The 20,266-nt window shown below is 39.9% G+C and overlaps 1 protein-coding gene across 1 annotated transcript in view; it reads left to right on the forward strand.

Annotated features, from left to right (window-relative positions):
* Positions 1-736: 736 nt before the first annotated feature.
* Positions 737-20,266, forward strand: part of LOC131952102 (muscle M-line assembly protein unc-89) — a 72,065-nt gene continuing 52,535 nt past the window's right edge. The window contains exon 1 of the mRNA XM_059314617.1: positions 737-957. The gene's annotated coding sequence lies outside the window, so the exon portion shown is untranslated. The remainder of the gene's footprint in view (positions 958-20,266) is intronic.

Raw genomic sequence — 20,266 nt, forward strand, 5'->3', positions numbered from 1 at the left:
AATTACACGAGTCTATTGGGAAACAATTAATTTAACAATTGATAAATTTCTGTTTCAAAAAAATATATTTTAAAAAGTTAAAATTGTGACGTCACAGTTACAAGCATCCCTCTCGTCACACATCGTGACAAAGTTCTGATCCCTTCCCCCTCATGTGTGACGTCATTTATATAAGAAACTTAATTTGTACATTTTATAACATTTGTATACGTTACACGCTAGTAATGTTTCGCACTAGTCCAACAGCTACTATTTAACTGCCGTGGACGCTCACAGAAACCTGTTTTTTTTAAATAATTAAAGTATCAGAAATAAACAGGCCAGCTAAACAGTAGGTGAAACAATTTGTGACAACTAAGTTGAGGAACCGGTAAATCTAGAGTATATAGATCAGGTTCATGTTACATTCGTACGATTACTGCTCTAAAAAACTTAACAAACTCATTTTTTTAAATCAAAGTCCAACTTTTTACACATACATTTTACCATCAGCGATTTATTTTCTTCGTAGCGGACGATTTACCATTAACACAATTAGTTTTTAATAAGAATATTTAAAGATATAGTGAATTTACTTCCCATGTATTGTTTAGTATCGTCTGAATATTTTAAAATATCGGTCAAATCTCACTGGGCGATTCTAGCAGAAGTAAAAACCGTCGCCTGCCTGTAGTAACCGTCAAAGCCAATCCTTGCGATAGCAGGCGTCCGTTGGTTTGATTCTACCGTAGCCCGCGTCACGAACAAGGTCAGTGCGCAGGTACACAAGTGTGCCACCTTTGTGTGTCGCTTCAGTTGACGGCTAGTTTCGTTTTGACACTGGATTACTGCTGCTGTGTTTACAATCGTACTCTGTTGTGGATGTTATATTTTAGTTGATGAGTTAACTTCAGTGTTTTATAGAATTATGCCGTGGGGTTTGTTGTGTTAGTAGTCTATTTCAAGGAGGTAAAAAAGGTAGGGTCCAATGTGTAACAATAAATTCAGGCGAAACAAAGAAATCGTTTTGTTAAAAGATTATATTTTATAGCAGTTTTTTACGTTTTTAATTGAGGGATTATCATAAAAAAATGTTTCAATTATTTAAATTTATTGTTCAGTGGCTTTTACTATTTTAATTCTTTTAACAAGCTTTAAAAAAAAGATACCTGTTCTATAAATATTTAAATGATTTACCTTTAAAAGATAGTTACACAGTTTAAAATAAAATTTTAAAAAATTATAATTTTTTTATTCAAATTAGTATTTTACATATCTAGAAGTATAGTTTTAACCAATTTAACTGAAGTTTAGTCAATGTTCACTATAAAGCTAATAAAACGTAGATCTAGATCTCGATCTTGTTGTAGTCTAGTTTTGATGTGAAGTCTTATTGACTCGTATCGGCCCCATCACAAGTGAGTTTTCGTGTCTAGTCCATGGTTTTTCATATTTAGATTGCGTACACGTCTATGTACTAGACTTGTGTACCGTAATCTTTAGACCATTCTCAGAACGCTTTGGTTAAACCATTCCCCATTTAGATATCTAGATCTAGACCTACCCTAAAGTAAAGGCATACATCTGTGACGCACCGCCATGTGTGACGATATCAGCTTTTTCTGGTGTTCTGGGGGATACAGTTATTTAAGTACAGTATGTTGTACTGCGATGTTGGTATTCCTATAGGAACGAATCAATGTTTGCTTTCAACTTTTGTATTTCAATATGCATGAGATTTGTTTTTAAGTTTAGCTGCTTGTATATACCAAAACCAGTCAACTTTTCAATCGTTTAATCACTCCCATACATTCCAGCAGCTTTCCTTAATTATGAAATCGATTGCGTTCAGTCTACCTTTTGTTGAAACCTACCTAGTCATCTATGAATACTTTGTTTTTATTTCTATTCGATCAATATCGACTTCCTACAGTGTTGGGCCAGAGATATTAGTTAATAGGGTAAGGGCGAGTTACTCTGTTATAATGTTTATTAGTTTAAATTAGTGTAATGTTCATTACTTTTTAATGAGTGTACTAACTAATGTGGTGTGTCACCCATCAGTTACCAGTTGTTGTTTATGATGTCCCTACTGTCGTCTACCGTCGTCTACCGTAGTCTGGTGTTCATCAAGTTCTTATCTGGCTCCAGATGTCAGTCACGTCCACTCTATTCCAATCGTCTCCAGCCTTTGATTAACTGATGATAACCAAACGATCCTCTCTAGACCCTCTCTACCAGCTTAAAGTGTTGAGTGTTGATCCATTGATAACAGCGTGTATCACCAGTCTGTATCACCTCGATGTCTCACCACTTTGTCCTCGCCCACCAGACAATCGAAACAGTCTCCCAATCAATAGCCGTCACGTGACTACCCAGGTGTGCTCAGGTGTCACGTGCTTGTTTACTAACACGAGCGCGTGAGCTCGGTGTGCTACTCTTGGAGACTGTGTGGCAGAGAGTGTGTGGCTCTACTCACACAGATTGTGTGATACTCCCCACACACATTGTGTGGCTCAAAGAGATTGTGTGGCTTTACTCATAAAATCAAAACATATTATTTTTTTAATGTATGAAATTTGTATTTTAAAAAAAAAAACATTGGTTGCTCTTTTGTATTTACTTAAAGAATAAACAAAAATATTTTGTTTCTGTAGGTTTAACAATCACATCTTCGGTCGCTAAAAACATTTAAAATAAAATCGAGAGAATTATTAATTCGCATATTGGATCGCGTAGTCATGGGAGATGTAATTACTGCCAATGTGAGACAAATAGTTGCTTTATCAATGGGTCAAAATATGCTTGATATAATGGACAACAAAGGCAGACAACTGGACAGACTTTGACTTGAGAAACAGCCCTTAAATCTCAACGTTCGTGGATCAGCACTCATTTCTTTTATAACTAAAGTTCCACTTTAAGTGGTGGTGGCATTCGTGTCACTAATTTTGTGACAGTCGTGTCACTAATTTTGTGACAGTCGTGTCACTAATTTTGTGACAGTCGTGTTACTAATTTTGTGACAGTCGTGTTACTAATTTTGTGACAGTCGTGTCACGTGTCTGTGACATTCATGTCACTTGTCTATGACAGTCGCGTCACTAATTGTGTGTCTATGACAGTCGTGTCACAAACAGTTGACCACAACTACGTGCTTATAACCTACAGCTTATAGCGTGGATACCATTGATTAACCAATGCTAACTCGTGCCCTAACAGTATCGTCTGGGTGGCGGTACGTGCTGTATTAATTCTAGGGTACGGCTATTCGATCTCAAGCCTCAACACACACATCCCTGTAATTATGTTACAAGACAATAGACAAGGAGACGAAAACCTGACTAAAACATTGGTGTTAGCGTGAGAACTGGCACAGATGGTGACGGTACAGCTCTGTGTCCATGTACAGTTGCAACACACGGTGTATAGAACAGGGGACTGTAGAGCTTGACACACTGTGTATAGAACAGTGGACTGTAGAGCTTGACTAGTTCCCCCCCCCTCCTCCTCTTTGATGTAACACTGGCCACCCATTCAAGTTGACTGGTGTAGCACCTACCATTTCCGTTAAAAAGTACCAGCGGTTATTCCAACTCTTCTTTAACACACACTAACCCCCCTTGATGTGTCCACTAGTGACTAGTTTAGTCCATTCTACACTATGCCGGCCACTGGTCACTTCAGGTAGCTGTCATGGTCAACACACACATCTGATCTCCCCGCCTGTCCCCCACATCTCCCCCGCCCCTCTTCCTAACCCCCCGCCCCTCTTCGTAACCCCCCTCCCCCTCTCCCTCCCGCGTGTTTGATCTAGCCCTGGGGACCAGGGGAAGTAACTGACCGGGTCAAACCATGTCTTAAAATACGTTTTGGGTTATTTGTGATATATGGCTTTGTGTTATTAGCGTGTGATTTAAGGGTTAAGGTTATGTACGTGTGATATGGGTTAGGGGTATACCGGCGTGATATATGTTTGAGGGTTATATACGTGTGATAAGTGAATTAGGGTTAAAACGGCGTGATATGATTTATTTACTAGGGTTAGAGAGGTTATACAGGCAGCAAGTACATATTAACATGTAGGTCGTCTTTAGAACACGATAAAAGATACATAACATTGTGTTTATTCCGTGACGTTTTGCATTAATTTCAACGTCTTGTTTGATACACCATGACTATTTACTTACTACACCCATGCCTCTACTCACTACTGTACTACATCTACTAGTAAACACACACCTACAATCACTTATGTTTATGCACGATCTTTTCCGTTTTCTCGATGACCTTGACTTTATGTGACATCTCCCAGAGGCGTAGCGACCCTTCCCGGCGCCCGGGGACATACTTTCAATTTGGCGCCCCCCTCGGGAGCAAATTTTCGATTTGCACCCCCCCCTCGAACTTTTCATTTGCACCCCCCCCCCCTCGAACTTTCGATTTGCACCCCCCCCCCTCGAACTTTTCATTTGCACCCCCCCCCCCCCCTCAAACTTTCGATTTGCACCCCCCCCTCGAACTTTTCATTTGCACCCCCCCTCAAACTTTCAATTTGGCGCCCCCCCTAAGGTCGGCGCCCGGGGACATATGTCCCCCCCCCGCCCCCCCCTCGCTACGCCTCTGACATCTCCTAACCCCCATCAGTATTTACCTATCACCAGAACCTATTTTACTACCTGCGCCGTTTCCTACCCTATATTTCAATCATCTACATCTCGATATATATCTCACCATCGTCCCACATCCCATTATACCCCATTCCACCCCATACCCACCTATATTGTATCCCCTATCTCTCGCCATCACCATAAAAAGAGAATTAGTTCCGGTACCCAGCAAGCCAGTCTTGTTCTGAATGGTTTATTTCTCTTGTCTTTTTTGCGATCGCCGTTTGTTGCTGGTGGAAAAAAAACAATCCACACTAATGACGCGGATGTCCTAGAGGTCGAGAATCTTCACTAAGTAATTTTACTGATATCAAATAAGACCAATGTTACTGGTATCAAATAAGACACAATGTTACTGATATCACATACGACACAATTTTACTGATATCACACAAGACACACAAGGAATGGACGGACACTGCTTTGAGTTTTGTTGTTAGATATTAAGAAAGATACGCTATGGTTCAGTCGGTCATCTATAAATTATGTCAAACAAAGGAGAATGAAAGAGAAATATCACCAAACTCTATCGAGAAACGACCAAAAGACAGACCTAGACAGATAGATGGATGATGTGGAGACAGATCTGAGACAGGAAGAAGACAGCAGACGTCTACATGAGCAAGAAACTTGTGATGTAGACCTGAGCCCTCCACGAGATTCTACTAGAAAGCATGGATGGAAGGATAGATGCAGGCTTAAAGAGACAGTTCTATTGTTAAAGGATGAGGGCATTGAATTTTGTTTCGGTATTAGAATCATGTTAATCACTAATTGGTTTTCAAATTACGTCCCTTCTGTAATGCGCTAAGTGAAATAATAAAAGCTGTTTATTACAAACTTTTATTTAACTCACTTCCTCGTCAGTCTGTCGTCAGTCTGTCTAGATCGAAACGCAGGAGCGAAATTGCAGGCACTTCTACTTGACAAATACGGTTCGTAATTGGTACGTGGGTCAAGACATGAAGACAATGCATCGTGAAATTAAATTTGACTCAATTGGATGACCTAATTGATTTTTTTATGAATTGATTAAAAATTAAAATAAACTATAGACTACTATTTAAATAACTATTTTAAAAAGCGTGGGTCTCTTCCTAAACATTAGTAAAGGTATCCTATAGATACTTAAGTGATCCACGTTTTTCTTTATAGTTATTTAAATAGTAGTCTATAATTTATTTTCTACTTTTTAGTGCATTAGTACATAAAAGCTTGTTATTAAAACGTTTTTTTTTTAATGAAATTTTTAGGTTTAATGTATATGATGGTCTTTGAATATATAATCATTTCGTAAGAGAGCAGCATCATAGTCAAGTCGAATTTTTGTTTTAAATCAGAATATCGAAAAATGCTCTATCAGATGGAACTTTGTGTGTGACTTGTACTCAACCAGTGCATGCTCTCCGCATTCCCACGTGACTCCCGCCTCTACAATATGTCAACAAACTTACCTCACTGCCCGCTCACACGGGATGCGAACCCACGCGCTATTGTGTCAACATCCCACCACAGCAGACCATGGGCGTCCATCTGATGAAACCTTTGACCTGCTTCCCACCACCCCCCACCCAGCTCCCCCCCCCAGCTCCCACCCCCCCCCCCCATACAGTAAGTCAAATATCAGGAACAAAATATACACGATAAAACCATCGGGGATTCCCTGTGGGGGCTTAATTGTTTGGGAGGGGGAGGGGTGCACTGCATGTAATGAACCCAGGTCCCTAGGGAGTCCTAGTTTTGTCACAATCGTTTTTTCTTGTTTGTTTAGCTTTGCTGTCAATTTAAACACTTCCACACCCTCACACCTCCTCACACACATCGATACACACCCCTCACATACCTACATGTATCAGGCTTATAAGTGCTCGCTCAATTCATTGATAAACGATGGTTGTATTTACAAATAATAAACAAAATTACACGCTATAAGCATTTGCTATTTTTTGATTTGCCATCTATATCTTTTTTTTTATTATAGAAATATACAATTTTTTTAACACTTAAGGTGCAAGTAAATGTGATTTCAGATCTATAAATAGTTCAATAAGACACTGGATATATTCCAAACTAAAAGACAAATAAGCTTACTATTTAAAATAGAGACTAATAGATATGCAAATCAAGACATTAACATTTTTAGCGATTTGCTAACATTTTGATCAGCTTTTCGATTTTTCTAAAATATTGGCGCCTTCCGTTGCTCACCCTTACCATTTGCTTACCTCTGTGTTTATGTTCAGTGATAAAACACGTCTGTGAGTCAAAATATACTTGAACAATTTTTTATTTCAAGTTGTGGATCCAGAGAGAAAAACAGGTTAAATTTGTAAATTAAAACGTCCGGCTGTGTTAACTTGTAGAGCTATAGAGTTTTACATTTCAAAACATGTCGCGTCTCCCCTAGCAGTACCCACCCCTCCCCAAATCCCCTAACACTACCCACCCCTCACCAAATCCCATAACACTACCCACCCCTCACCAAATCCCATAACACTACCCACCCCTCACCAAATCCCATAACACTACCCACCCCTCACCAAATCCCATAACACTACCCACCCCTCACCAAATCCCATAACACTACCCACCCCTCACCAAATCCCATAACACTACCCACCCCTCACCAAATCCCATAACACTACCCACCCCTCACCAAATCCCATAACACTACCCACCCCTCACCAAATCCCATAACACTACCCACCCCTCACCAAATCCCATAACACTACCCACCCCTCACCAAATCCCATAACACTACCCACCCCTCACCAAATCCCATAACACTACCCACCCCTCACCAAATCCCATAACACTACCCACCCCTCACCAAATCCCATAACACTACCCACCCCTCACCAAATCCCATAACACTACCCACTTCTCCCCAGGGAGTCGCGCCTCCCAGTACCAATGACTTTTTAGAGAAGTCTGTCACCCACTAAACTTTGTCCCAAAATTTAAAAACATAAACGTGACCTTGACTGCTTTATTACATTCGATAAGCTTCACTAATCTAATCCTATTTTACTGGAGTAGTCTTACACCTGTTGAGCATCCACAAACACCCAATGCTTCATGTTTAGCACATCCACACACACATATATCGCTTCAGGTTTAGCACAAACACCCATATCTTCATGTTTAGCACATCCACAAACACTCATCGCTTCATGTTTAGCACATCCACAAACACACACATCGCTTCATGTTTAGCACAAACACACATCGCTTCATGTTTAGCACATCCACAAACACACACATCGCTTCATGTTTAGCACAAACACACATCGCTTCATGTTTAGCACATCCACAAACACACACATCGCTTCATGTTTAGCACAAACACACATCGCTTCATGTTTTAAACATTGAAATATTTCTCTCCTGGAGTTTTTAAATCTATTGAATGTGCTGAGTAGATTTGGCCCTGTTTATGACAGCACGGGTCTATTTACCGCCAGTCATCCTTTGATGGGGCATAGAAAATCTGACAAAAACATGACCGTAATGTAACCATCCCCACTGTGTGGCTTACATTCCCCATCCAACTACTTTACATAACCTGGCGGTCTATGGCTGGGTAGAAACATGGGGTCATTGAGAGTCATCCAAGTGTGCTGCTTTATGCCGTGCGACATCGTGATTTTTGTCATATGACAGCATGCTGTCTAATGCTGTCTGTCGTATGACATCATGCTGTCTGTCGTTTGACATCATGCTGTCTAATGCTGTCTGTCATATGACATCATGCTGTCTAATGCTGTCTGTCATATGACATCATGCTGTCTAATGCTGTCTGTCATATGACATCATGCGGTCTAATGCTGTCTGTCGTATGACATCATGCTGTCTAATGCTGTCTGTCGTATGACATCATGCTGTCTAATGCTGTCTGTCATATGACATCATGCTGTCTAATGCTGTCTCTCATATGACATCATGCTGTCTAATGCTTTCTGTCGTATGACATCATGCTGGTTTATGATGTCTGTCATATGACATCATGCTGTCTAATGATGTCTGTCGTATGACATCATGCTGTCTGCTGTCTGTCGTATGACATCATGCTGTCTGCTGTCTGTCGTATGACATCATGCTGTCTAATGCTGTCTGTCATATGACATCATGCTGTCTAATGCTGTCTGTCGTATGACATCATGCTGTCTAATGCTGTCTGTCATATGACATCATGCGGTCTAATGCTGTCTGTCGTATGCCATCATGCTGTCTAATGCTGTCTGTCGTATGACATCATGCTGTCTAATGCTGTCTGTCATATGACATCATGCTGTCTAATGCTGTCTGTCATATGACATCATGCTGTCTAATGCTGTCTGTCATATGACAGCATGCTGTCTAATGCTGTCTGTCGTATGACATCATGCTGTCTAATGCTGTTTGTCGTATGACATCATGCTGTCTGCTGTCTGTCGTATGACATCATGCTGTCTAATGCTGTCTGTCGTATGACATCATGCTGTCTAATGCTGTCTGTCGTATGACATAATGCTGTCTGTCATATGACATCATGCTGTCTGTCATATGACATCATGCTGTCTAACGTTGTCTGTCATATGACATCATGCTGTCTAATGCTGCCTGTCATATGACATCATGCTGTCTGTCATATGATATCATGCTGTCAGTCATATGACATCATGCTGTCTAATGCTGTCTGTCTTATGACATCATGCTGTCTAATGTTGTCTGTCATATGACATCATGCTGTCTAATGCTGTCTGTCATATGACATCATGCTGTCTGTCATATGACATCATGCTGTCTAACGTTGTCTGTCATATGACATCATGCTGTCTAATGCTGCCTGTCATATGACATCCTGCTGTCTGTCATATGACATCATGCTGTCTGTCATATGACATCATGCTTTCTGTCATATGACATCATGCTGTCTGACGTTGTCTGTCATATGACATCATGCTGTCTAATGCTGTCTGTCATATGACATCATGCTGTCTAACGTTGTCTGTCATATGACATCATGCTGTCTAACGTTGTCTGTCATATGACACCATGCTGTCTAACGTTGTTTGTCGTATGACAGCACCAGGGATGCTGTCAATCTGTCTTCGTCATAACGGAAATGTTTTCGTATTTTGATATCACTACAGTGACGAGTTGTTGTTTTTTTTTTGTAGCATTGCCCTTTATGTAACCAGACTTTCTTTATTGATGTGTCCATTTGTGTTTCTGTTTATCTTTTTCTGTTACGTGTGTCTCTGTTTATTTCTTGTTGTGTGTGTATTTGTTTCTTTGTGTGTGTGTGTGCGCGCGCGCGCGTGTATATGTCATTGGCTATGTGTTCCACTCTTAGTGACTTTTCCATTCTTGATGAACTGTTCCATTCTAGATGAACTTTTTTTATGGTAAACAAGTCACTCTGGGTAAGATTGTTAAGAACATCACAACATTTTTACCAAGAGCAGCTAACCTGAGCCAATAATTTCTTACCTAAAAGACATCGTGATAAGTGTTACTTAGCGTGTATCTGATCAATTAGCATATATGTGTGTAGTGTGTGCCCGTCACAACATTATGTACAGCCGTTCAAAGATGTCAGACAGTCAAACGATGCTGGTAGAGGCCCTAAGCTGAATATATTATACACATCACCGGCCACACATTGACAGTCAAGCAGCTGAGAGGGTCGCCTTATGAACAAACAACTTAACCCCTGACCTCGGGTTCCAGTACATAAAATAACATTTCTCTACCAGAGTGTTTATAAGACACCCAGCGCTAGGGTGGCAGAGGTACATGGGACCCCCCCCCCCTCCACCATCCATCCATGATTTGGGGGGGGGGGGGTGTATCCACACGAGATGGGTGGTCCCAGGGTCAGGGTTCCTACCCTGGTGTGACGGGTCAACCAACCGTCACAGTTCCGCTCTAGTGCTAGACCACCCCCTACCTCTCTGTGTGAGCATGACCTTGACCCTTGACTTTATAAGCCAGCCCCAAACCAACGTGCAACAACAGGGTATCTGTAAGCTTCAATACGAGTTTAATTACAACACTTGGGGACTGTTATGAGAGGTGGAGAGACGAAAGTGTGAACCAAGACAAAATGTCTGCACCAAGACAAAATGTCTGCACCAAGACAAAATATCTGCACCAAGACAAAATGTCTGTATCAAGACAAAATATCTGCACCAAGACAAAATGTCTGTATCAAGACAAAATGTCTGCACCAAGACAAAATGTCTGCACCAAGACAAAATATCTGCACCAAGACAAAATATCTGCACCAAGACAAAATGTCTGTATCAAGACAAAATGTCTGCACCAAGACAAAATATCTGCACCAAGACAAAATGTCTGCACCAAGACAAAATATCTGCACCAAGACAAAATGTCTGCACCAAGACAAAATATCTGCACCAAGACAAAATGTCTGCACCAAGACAAAATGGACACTATATACTTATCCCAACCATACAACCGTGTTGCAATACATTGACTGTCGCAACACGCCTGCTACCGTAACAACACACATGTAATAACACACCTGTAACAACACACATGTAATAACACACCATTGACTGTAATAACACACCTGCAACCGTAACAACACACCTGTAATAACACACCTTTGACTGTAATAACACACCTGCTACCGTAACAACACACCTGTATCGTCGATGTATCGAATACCCCCTGTAGGTAACGCACCTGAGTATTGATTGGCCACGTGAACTAGCCTTTATTATTATTGACTTAATCCCTTAATCAGATTTGTAATCTTACTTAGGGGAGGTCACCCCATTTTCACAATAATAACGTTATTGCGTTTTCTGAAGAACGCGTTTAACTCTTAATAACTTAATAACGACAACTGTAACATCTAATAAACTCAATGTTGTAGTGTTTTCATCAATAGCTCCTTATGTCGATGACGTTTTTTCAGTTTATCAATCCAATCAACCCGTTGCTTCAGTTTATCAATTGATTCAACCAGTGTCTCTATCTGTCTTGTGTACCCAACCATGCGTGACCATGGCGCGTGCGATGTATCGCCGCCATTTTATTATGTTGACATAGCCTCTAAGAAACCAGTTAAACCCAACTGTAAGAAGGTGGTTTGGAGAGTCTTTAGTTTTTTTATACGCGCACGGGACCGGCGATGTCGTTGTTTTACAATCGCATGTTAACCCTCTAATGCTGACATGTCGTTAATCTTAGCCGTTACACAACTTTAACACTCTGGTGGCTGGGTTGTTTTTTTTTTTAGCTCAACCGGAAACATTTGCATATAAGCTGGGACATTTTTTTTCACTGACAGATTTTTAAAGACATCTGATGACAAGTCTTTTTAATGGAAGAAATGGCTGGCATAAGGCTTTTAACAATTGCTTTTTTGCTTTAAAAGTGCAAGGGGTACAGGGCCTTAGCCCGTTAGCGTATCTGAAGGTGCTCATTTGTAGTGTACTGTCGTGGTACATCATCGTGATACATCATCATGTTAAATCGTCGTGGTTGTCAAAATATTGTCTTTCTCCTAAATTGTATAGATATAAATGTTGACCTCAGTTTAAAGTTGGCATGTTGTGACTTACAGTCATATACTCATCATAATATGTCAAACCGTAGTATCTGGTTATAAGCTAGATATTGATTGTATTCAACTGATGAAGATCGAAACGAACAATTTACCCACACCTGAATTCTACATTCTCTCACCCTCCCTTTCATTCAATCTCGCCCTCCCCCTCTCTCTCCTCTTCCCCTCTCCGTCACGTATTTCTGCATTTGATTCTCTGGCGCTCTTGTGTTCATGCGGCTAATTAATTCCGGCTGTAATCAAATCTAATTACACGCATGATTGCACCCTCGGTAAAGCTCGATTAGACTAACCCGATCACTCTATGCTACGCCTGACTGGGCCTTTCGTGGTCATTGTAGTATTAAGTTCTGTTCGCATCAAAATGTGCTCTTATTATGTTCTAATAATAGCATAGTCGCTTTATTTTAAGTTATTTTAATATCAATTTCTGCTAATTTCAAGTTTTGCTAAGATCAAGTTCTACTAAAATCAAGTTCTGCTATTATTAATTTCTAAAGCATTTCTAATAGCAAATTGTATGAATTTTTCGATTTTATATGACCATACACCTTGTCTTCTATTTAGTTCTATCGTACTCTATTCTATGTTACATTACACAATGCCCTCTACTCTATCGTACAGTACACTATGTCCTCTATGTTGCAACAAACTATTATATGTCCTACAACTACACCTTCCCCCCTAAACTGAGCGTGTTCCCCATCTTTAACCAGTCAACACGTCACAAGTTTATGACTCTATAATGACTAGCGTAAAACTTTCTCTATTTATATCTCTGCAACAATCGATCGGCTTGGGTATATTGTATAAACTATAAAGTTCTAAAAACCTAAAGACATGAAACAAAAGTAAAGCTAGTGTATGAGTGTATAGCTAGCTTGGCCCTACCCTGGTCATTAAATAAAACCCTCGCCTGTGATGTGGCTAACGGTCTAAAGCTGCTATCAACTGTTGAATCAGAGATCACAGGGTACATCAAGATGTGGAGACAATTTGATATTATACCACATGGTTGAAAAGTTGTTGATGTCGGATTTATAAAGTCGATCTCAGCGTCCAAACATAGTATCGATTGTATTTACGTTGTTTAGTTGACGTCACAAGAAACATTAAGGTAAGCGTTCATGTGACGAAACTAGTTTAGACGGTGTTGTACCGAGGTGAGCCTAGCTTGATAGTCTCGACACCTTGGCCAGACATGTTTAGCTACATTTTTTTTTTTGCTTCAAACTTGTTTCGTTTGTTGGAGTCTTGACAAAGTTGGCTTAAAAAATCTTTCGTTTGTTGACTTTGACTAAGTTGGCATAGAACTTGTTTCAATTTTTGACTTTGACTAAGTTGGCATAGAACTTGTTTCAATTCTTGACTTTGACTAAGCATCGTCCATATTTTTATCATTTATTTATTTGGGGACCTCAGCCTTGCTGTATTGGCATTGCTTGTGAAAAACACATTAATCTGAAATTATGTTGACTTTATCTCCTGTTAACGTGGACTTTAACTTGAGCGTTAATTCTGTACTAAACACAACCACCATCGTTATTTCAACACACACTTAAGTACTACCACAAGCACATTAAACACTGACTTCAACAAACTATCTTCCTATACAAGTTAACTTATGGTATCTTCTGTTCAATTTATACCACACGTTATGACATTTTTTTTTCGCTTTCTCTACACACACTTTCTCTACACACACTTTCTCTACACACACTTTCTCTCTTCTTTCAAGTAATATTTTCCTAAAACGCATATTGCGACGTGTTACATGTCTAAATACTTACTGCTGTTTGCCTAACGCACGCAACTTTTACATCAAAACTTGAGAATCAATATTTAAATAAAATTAAAAGGTAAAAAAATGCATTGAATGAATTTAAAGAATTTTATTTGAACCAGATTTTTACGTGTAGCGGTATTTTAGGGGATTCCCCAACCGGCTTTGATCTTTTGCCTGACATACTTACCTGCCCCTTCTTTCTAATGCCCAATTAAAGAAATCAGAATCCAGTTAATCAAGGAACTTAATGACGCACCGCCCTCATTAACATAGGAGCGCGTGACAGCCCAAGTGCTTTCATTAATTAACTTAATTCACCGCTACTGTTTGGGACAAGAATGTGCACTTCGTTCAAACAAAAAAAAAAGCTGAAAAATAAATTATGTAAATGAGGTCATTCAAAAATTTCTCGCTGTCGACTGACACACCATGCCAGTGGTGACGTCATCCACCGTCTGCTGTGGTGCCAACCTCCACACCTGGCACTAGCCGTTATCTGGTTATCTGTTACGTGGCTACCTGACTTTTTTAATGCATGGCACATCTTCATACAAGCTCACCACTGAGTCACCATTTAACTAACACTAACCTTCGTGTCACCACTGACCATTACATTGACCCTAAAATTCATGTTACCATTGACCCTTACAATGACACTAAACTTCATTTTATCATAGACCCTTACAATTACCCTAAACTTCGTGTTACCATAGACCATTGATATTTTACATTTTACCCATATTGCTTTTATCCAAACCTTTATCTATTTTACCAACCAATAAATCGATCGACCGATTTCTACTCAATAAAAATAGCCCGAACACAAATGTTCAATTATTCGATCAGCGATTAGGGTCTTTCCTTGTTATCGGATTACAAATCTGGACGATTATCCATAATCTATTATTTCTATTATACATTTTTCTAACCTCAGCAATGTTGAGATTTTTCTTTTTTTCTTTAAAAAAAGCTGTAAACGAGTTAATGATCTTTTCTGATCTTGTCTGTAGATAGTGGCTTATAAGACAGCAATCTTCCGTGTTCTGGTAACGTAAGGCTCATAGCTAACAATGTTTGTGTTTTTAATGCGAGTTTTGACAGTACGTCTCAGGTAGGCGGACACGATGATGTCACCTCATTAAGCAAATTTTAATTAAAGTCTCCTGACTCGACTTTAAAATATTCACGTGACACCTGCTAGGTAAAAACTTGACTAGCCGGTGTTTGCCGAGTACTGGTTGAGAGCTGAGTAAATCTGAGCTCCATCTCTTAACGTTTGGAGTGGGTGAGGTATGGCTTGCCATGCATGCATCCTAAACGTAAGACACTGAGTACACATGTACAACATCAACACATGGCACGTACACACATGTACACGAATGTCCTGACTCGTCCTACTAGTGTCATCACCAACAGACCAGGTACAGACACCTGACTCCCAGGAAGTCACATGACTCCCGGCTCATGTTTTGATGAAGTAACCGAACTGACAGATTTACCTGTAGCAGGACAAGATAAAAAAAAAAACTACAGGTAAATAGACCTCCTCCTACTTCCCCCCCCTCACCTTCCCTATCAAACCATCGACCCCCTTGGGCTATACATCCATTACAAGACGATAAACAAAAGTCACGTGATCTGTGACCTATCGACTGTAGGCCCGATTGATTTGTGTCGCCGGGTTACCTGTGTGAGTCATAGCTACATCAACACCTGTTGCCGTGTGACTTTCTTCCCCCTAGGCCAGCATGTTGATTGCGACACACAGTCTTAAGCTCCGAGCTTATCTTGATGAAACCTAATGACACACAGTCTTAAGCTCCGAGCTTATCTTGATGAAACCTAACCTGGAGTATCACTAACCTATCTCCTGTTGGCTACATCGTTGACACGAGCTCCAAACCAACACCCACGCAAGCTGTCGACAGCGTTAAATAAACCGCGGGAATGTAGACCAAACAGACGACTAAGGGTCAAACTCATCTTTATTATTCTCATACTTCACCAAGTTTAAATTAATTACATTGATGCCATTGTAAACACATAATTACTGTCACGTGATACCACCACGTGACTGATATAAAAAATCGACTATATTTTCAATATCTCATCAATATCCAGTTATCACACCGCTGTCCTCGCATATGAGTTATATGTGAGCGTCGTTCAGTATGTAGTTTATAGACGACACATATTACATCACACATAATACATAAATAGCGCAACACACATATTACATCATACACATCACACCATACATAGCAGATTGTACATAGCACATCATACATAGCACATCATACATAGCACATCATACATTACATAGCACATCATACATAGCACATCATACATAGCACATCATACATAGCACATTGTATATATCACATCACACATAGGACAACACACATATCACATCACACATATTACATCATACATATCACTTCATACATATCACATCATACATATCACATCACACATATCACAACATACACATCACAGCACACATATTACATCTTACATATCACATCATACATATCACATCACACACATAACAACATACATAACGCTATTGATTGCTGGAGACAGCCCAATTCACATTATTATCACACCATACAAATCGCTATTGATTCGTGTGTAGCTGATCATGGAATAACACAATGCTATTTCATCATGGGATGGGAGAGGGAGGGGGTGGGGGGGTCGTGGAATGCGGCTGTTGTGAGGTACACAGTTATTACATAATGAGGTGTGGGGAGAGGTGTGGTACACTTATTAATTATGTGTATATAGCTTTATAAACTTTGTTTTGACTCCGTCTACAGAGTACCATTGTCTATAATTTTTTGACAAAAGTAAATTTAAATAATTCACCAGGAGTTTTCACGATACCATAGCCCTAGATCAAACTAAGTAAAACAGATGAAATAATAGTTAGGCGAAACGGAAGAAACTATAGATGGGATAAACACATCAAATATTTTTATTGGAAAGATAAAATACGTTTTTTTAGCAACGGTTTCAGATAAATGGTGTGAGAAAATTTTTTTAAGCATTCTTCTGTGTGCTCAAATTTCGTATGTCTTCTGTGTTTGCAGTTTTCTGTGGCGCATTTTTTTCGTTGCGCATTTTCCTGGTCATCGAGTGAAACAAGTCAAATACTGTTTGTGTGAAACAGGTCAAATACTGTTTGTTTGAAACAGGTCAAATACTGTTTGTTTGAAACAGGTCAAATACTGTTTGTTTGAAACAGGTCAAATACTGTTTGTGGGAAACAGATACTGTTATAGTGAAACAGGTCAAATACTGTTTGTGTGAAACATGTCAAATAGTCTACTGTTTGAATAAAACAGACAATATTTGAGTGAAACAGCTGACACGAAGACAGTGCGAAGACACTAGACACGTAACACCTCGGCTAGACAAGTTCAACACGGCTTTATAAATTTTATTTCTCCACTCTACTATCTTATGTAGTTTTTGTGGCTGTTACATTTTACAATAGTGTCTGAGTGTATTTTTTTATCTATTGTAAATACCGACTGATGTATGTTATAGATCTTTAGTGCAAAAAGGACTTGGAAGTCGTTCTGTACCTAATGATACCTGGCTATACAATGATTAATTAATTGATCCATTATATTCATCGTTGATGTATTTAAATACAGAGGAATTAAACTTTCAGCTAAATTTGATTAGATATATACCCCCCCCCCTATGTTATATTTTAAAATTTCAAAACTTGACTTGTGTGCTGTTACGAAACAAGCCGGTTGTTTGATTGGATGTTTCACAACGGAAAAGATAGGATCCTTGTATATGACTTGATAATTGTTCAGTTCTCACTTAGTGCATGTGTCCTTGCGCCTGTCAGTACTGTTAGTAGTGTGTCCACCACATGGTCAGTAACATGGCCGAACATTCTTTCACCACTTTGGCCACAGTTTTTTTAAACAAATTTGTCCACCAAGCTAGAAACAAAACATTACAGCACCTCCCCCCTTCCTCCCCTCCCTCCCCCCCCCCCCCCCCCATTAACGCATGCGCTATCTAGCTGATACACGACGACATAAAATATGTGAAAGCCGAGCCTAGTTTTTTCAAGACATTGTATTTGACCTTGTATTTGACCTTGGCAAACGTCTGCCCCACTTTCTCTCCCCGTTGTTGTTCTGGACATAACAATCACCCCCCCCCCCCCCCAGATCCCCCCCCCACCCTCCAGTTTTACCTTCTGGATAGCGTTTTAAAGACATACTAAACTTTTGGTCTGTTACAAAACATTTAGCTCAGTCGTATATCTCATAACCAGCCAATATATTCTGATGTTTCACGTACTCAACTTTTTTGTAAAGAATGTCACCAAAAACCACAACAGAATGTATAGGTATGTTTTTATGGTAAATTTTACCACAAAAGCCATTCTTCCACATCAATACATCTTATCAGACATCTCGTATAACCTGCCTAACCACGTACACATCCTTATACGGCATTCTACATTGTCGTGTGTGATGTCATTATGTGATGGGATCATTGTCTTCAAGTAAATTCAAGGGAGATGACTCATCCTCCGCTGACACTAGTTACCTACCCTTGTGACAGGGCGGCATACCGTACCTGTGGTTATATTTATCTTCTCTTCAAGGTAACTTTGTCGTCATAGACGTATCATCTGTCAATGTTTAACAACGGCCACTTGGGTCAAAGTTCACGGTCATCAAAACTAATGAAGAAAATTTGTATTCAGGTTTGTAAATGGTAGAGACAAATTCATCCGCGTTGTTTGAATGTGCATGAGAGTTTCAGTTTTACAGCACGCGAGCCGACCAATCAAATGCCGAGGTTCAAAATCTCGAATTGCTAGGGAACAACAGTAAATAAATCCTTCAGCTAAGGACAGATACGGCTTTGTACTGTGACGTAAAACGCATTACATTTTTTAAATTAATTAGGCGGCTAAATTTTGTGGCAATTAGTGACCGTGGTTTTTGTAACTGGCACACGAAAGGGAAGTGTTCATAACTTAAGCTGGATTATCTATGGTGAAAACCATGATGCTGTTTGTGTAGATGTTTGTTGAAAATATTTCAAACTTGCTGCTTCAAAACTTTCTAATGGTGGACTTATGTACGGACTTTTGTAACGCCTCTCATTAAGCCAGTGTCCGGCGCCAAATGTCCAAGTTGGCCACCATAATGTCCATGTCTCAGCCAACATGATGCCCACATGTCACCTAACCATCCCACTATTGACATTGGGGTTGTTGATTTTTCCCAAGGAGCCAAAAATCAAAATGTCAATCGCCTTTTGTTCCGAAATAAAAATATGAGCGCACGTCAAACACATGAACTGATGACGTCAATGCCCCTCTGTTGATGAAAGGTGTAGCCCTATGTTTAAAAATATCAGATTAGACACTCGATTAGAGGCTAAACCCCTGCAGTATGTAACTAACTGAATGAAACATTCGGACATACAAGACCAACTTTCTCCGTGTTTGTCTGGTGTAACTGTCCAACACTTGACCACCATCAAATACACAGGTGTCGTGTTCAAAGTTTGCCACAGGTGGTTGAGGAATGTACTTTAACGCTGATTTTACCTGAAACATTTTAAAATTAAGATTGTAGTTGACGTCTTGTGCTTGTCGTTATGACGTTGATTGATTCAAAGACGGACGTTGTTTCACAAACGTCGTTAACCGGATAATAGATTACCTGTATTTGTAAGCTACATATTACACATTACACATGTATTTGCTTATCGTTATGATGGTGTATATTTGTAAGCTACAGCTTACATATGTATTTGCTTGGGCCTATGACATTATACCCCCCTCTATCCCCCCCTCCCCCAGAAGCTCAAGAACCTTCAAACCTATATCTAACCACAACCCCAATCCAAACCCCAAACCTAAACCTAATGTCTTCCTGGGCGTGGGTAATTGACATCAGGGCAATTGCACCTGGAGTTATGCCGGGGGGGGGGGGCGTAATGTTGATTCTCCCTATTTACTTATAGTAAGGCTGAAGTGTTGTTTCACTATGAGCCTGGCTAGTTGCATCTTAACCAGCATCAGTTGCTGTGGTTGGTTGTAGTTGTTGTGGTTGGTTGTAGTTGCTGTGGCTGGTTGTAGTTGCTGTGGTTGGTTGTAGTTGCTGTGGTTTGTTGTAGTTGTTGTGGCTGGTTGTAGTTACTGTGGCTGGTTGTAGTTGCTGTGGTTGGTTGTAGTTGTTGTGGTTGGTTGTA

This window comes from Physella acuta, unplaced genomic scaffold (assembly GCF_028476545.2).
Source record: "Physella acuta isolate Inbredline_101_S28 unplaced genomic scaffold, ASM2847654v3 ptg000852l, whole genome shotgun sequence".
Classification (NCBI taxonomy): Eukaryota; Metazoa; Mollusca; class Gastropoda; family Physidae; genus Physella; species Physella acuta.